The sequence below is a fragment of the Corythoichthys intestinalis genome, chromosome 11, assembly GCF_030265065.1.
Source record: "Corythoichthys intestinalis isolate RoL2023-P3 chromosome 11, ASM3026506v1, whole genome shotgun sequence".
NCBI classification, from domain to species: Eukaryota; Metazoa; Chordata; class Actinopteri; order Syngnathiformes; family Syngnathidae; genus Corythoichthys; species Corythoichthys intestinalis.
This window is the reverse complement of record NC_080405.1, coordinates 4,987,501-4,990,000: the sequence shown is the minus strand read 5'-3', so window position 1 is coordinate 4,990,000 and position 2,500 is coordinate 4,987,501. Positions and strand designations below refer to the sequence as shown.

Here is a 2,500-nt window from a genome sequence, read left to right as displayed (position 1 = left end):
TTCAAGTGGTCTGGTCATCTCGTGCTGTCAATGGCAGCTAACGAGGTAATCACCATCTAAAACGCACAGAGTTGGGTGAAAACGAGAGCTGCAAACTCAACCAAATGTGAGCTCCAACCACAAAACTAACAAGACAGTACATTGACCTCAGTTGATACCAACAAGATCTGTCTGTTCTTTCTTTGTCATGAAATAAACCAAAAAGCTTACAGCACCTGGTATTCCCAGGCGGTCTCCCATCCAAGTACTAACCAGGCCCGACCCTGCTTAGCTTCCGAGATCAGACGAGATCCGGCGTTCTCAGGGTAGTATGGCCGTAAGCTGGCAAAATTTGTGAAATATAGCTATACAAAAGGCGAAGGAGATGTGTTCTGGTACAAAAGACGAACCAGTTCAGTTCAGTTCAGTCAGGTTCCCTGAGGGAAATTAGATTTCAAGTGGTCTGGTCATCTCGTGCTGTCAATGGCAGCTAACGAGGTAATCACCATTTAAAACGCACAGAGTTGGGTGAAAACGAGAGCTGCAAACTCAACCCAATGTGAGCTCCAACCACAAAACTAACAAGACAGTACATTGACCTCAGTTGATACCAACAAGATCTGTCTGTTCTTTCTTTGTCATGAAATAAACCAAAAAGCTTACAGCACCTGGTATTCCCAGGCGGTCTCCCATCCAAGTACTAACCAGGCCCGACCCTGCTTAGCTTCCGAGATCAGACGAGGTCGGGCGTTCTCAGGGTAGTATGGCCGTAAGCTGGCAAAGCTTGTGAAATATCGCTATACAAAAGGTGAAGGAGATCTGATCGGGCGTTCTCAGGGTAGTATGGCCGTAAGCTGGCAAAATTTGTGAAATATAGCTATACAAAAGGCGAAGGAGATCTGTTCTGGTACAAAAGACGAACCAGTTCAGTTCAGTTCAGTCAGGTTCCTTGAGGGACGTTAGGTTTCAAGTGGTCTGGTCATCTCGTGCTGTCAATGGCAGCTAACGAGGTAATCACCATCTAAAACGCACAGAGTTGGGTTAAAACGAGAGCTGCAAACTCAACCCGATGTGAGCTCCAACCACAAAACTAACAAGACAGTACATCGACCTCAGTTGATACCAACAAGAACTGTCTGTTCTTTCTTTTTAATGAAATAAACCAAAAAGCTTACAGCACCTGGTATTCCCAGGCGGTCTCCCATCCAAGTACTAACCAGGCCCGACCCTGCTTAGCTTCCGAGATCAGACGAGATCCGGCGTTCTCAGGGTAGTATGGCCGTAAGCTGGCAAAGCTTGTGAAATATCGCTATACAAAAGGCGAAGGAGATCTGATCGGGCATTCTCAGGGTAGTATGGCCGTAAGCTGGCAAAACTTGTGAAATATAGCTATACAAAGGGGAATGAGATCTGTTCTGGTACAAAAGACGAACCAGTTCACTTCAGTTCAGTTCAGTAAGGTTCCCTGAGGGAAATTAGGTTTCAAGTTGTCTGGTCATCTCGTCCTGTCAATGGCAGCTAACGAGGTAATCACCATTTAAAACGCACAGAGTTGGGTGAAAACGAGAGCTGCAAACTCAACCCAATGTGAGCTCCAACCACAAAACTAACAAGACAATACATTGACCTCAGTTGATACCAACAAGATCTGTCTGTTCTTTCTTTGTCATGAAATAAACCAAAAAGCTTACAGCACCTGGTATTCCCAGGCGGTCTCCCATCCAAGTACTAACCAGGCCCGACCCTGCTTAGCTTCCGAGATCAGACGAGATCGGGCGTTCTCAGGGTAGTATGGCCGTAAGCTGGCAAAATTTGTGAAATATAGCTATACAAAAGGCGAAGGAGATCTGTTCTGGTACAAAAGACGAACCAGTTCAGTTCAGTCAGGTTCCCTGAGGGAAGTTAGGTTTCAAGTGGTCTGGTCATCTCGTGCTTTCAATGGCAGCTAACGAGGTAATCACCATCTAAAACGCACAGAGTTGGGTGAAAACGAGAGCTGCAAACTCAACCCGATGTGAGCTCCAACCACAAAACTAACAAGACAGTACATCGACCTCAGTTGATACCAACAAGATCTGTCTGTTCTTTCTTTGTCATGAAATAAACCAAAAAGCTTACAGCACCTGGTATTCCCAGGCGGTCTCCCATCCAAGTACTAACCAGGCCCGACCCTGCTTAGCTTCCGAGATCAGACGAGATCGGGCGTTCTCAGGGTAGTATGGCCGTAAGCTGGCAAAACTTGTGAAATATAGCTATACAAAAGGCGAAGGAGATCTGTTCTGGTACAAAAGATGAACCAGTTCAGTAAGGTTCCCTGAGTGAAATTAGGTTTCAAGTGGTCTGGTCATCTCGTGCTGTCAATGGCAGCTAACTAGGTAATCACCATTTAAAACGCACAGAGTTGGGTGAAAACGAGAGCTGCAAACTCAACCCGATGTGAGCTCCAACCACAAAACTAACAAGACAGTACATCGACCTCAGTTGATACCAACAAGATCTGTCTGTTCTTTCTTTTTAATGA

At 45.7% G+C, this 2,500-nt stretch overlaps 5 non-coding genes across 5 annotated transcripts; all 5 read right to left on the bottom strand.

Annotated features, from left to right (window-relative positions):
- Window positions 1-203: 203 nt before the first annotated feature.
- On the bottom strand, window positions 204-322 carry LOC130925057 (5S ribosomal RNA). The gene has a single exon (XR_009065347.1). It is a non-coding gene; the product is annotated as a 5S ribosomal RNA (ribosomal RNA).
- Window positions 323-635: 313 nt separating this feature from the next.
- Window positions 636-754, bottom strand: LOC130924917 (5S ribosomal RNA). Its single transcript, XR_009065214.1, has one exon. It is a non-coding gene; the product is annotated as a 5S ribosomal RNA (ribosomal RNA).
- Window positions 755-1,147: 393 nt separating this feature from the next.
- LOC130925056 (5S ribosomal RNA) lies at window positions 1,148-1,266 on the bottom strand. Its single transcript, XR_009065346.1, has one exon. It is a non-coding gene; the product is annotated as a 5S ribosomal RNA (ribosomal RNA).
- Window positions 1,267-1,663: 397 nt separating this feature from the next.
- On the bottom strand, window positions 1,664-1,782 carry LOC130925175 (5S ribosomal RNA). The gene has a single exon (XR_009065463.1). It is a non-coding gene; the product is annotated as a 5S ribosomal RNA (ribosomal RNA).
- Window positions 1,783-2,090: 308 nt separating this feature from the next.
- On the bottom strand, window positions 2,091-2,209 carry LOC130925164 (5S ribosomal RNA). Its single transcript, XR_009065452.1, has one exon. It is a non-coding gene; the product is annotated as a 5S ribosomal RNA (ribosomal RNA).
- Window positions 2,210-2,500: the final 291 nt, after the last annotated feature.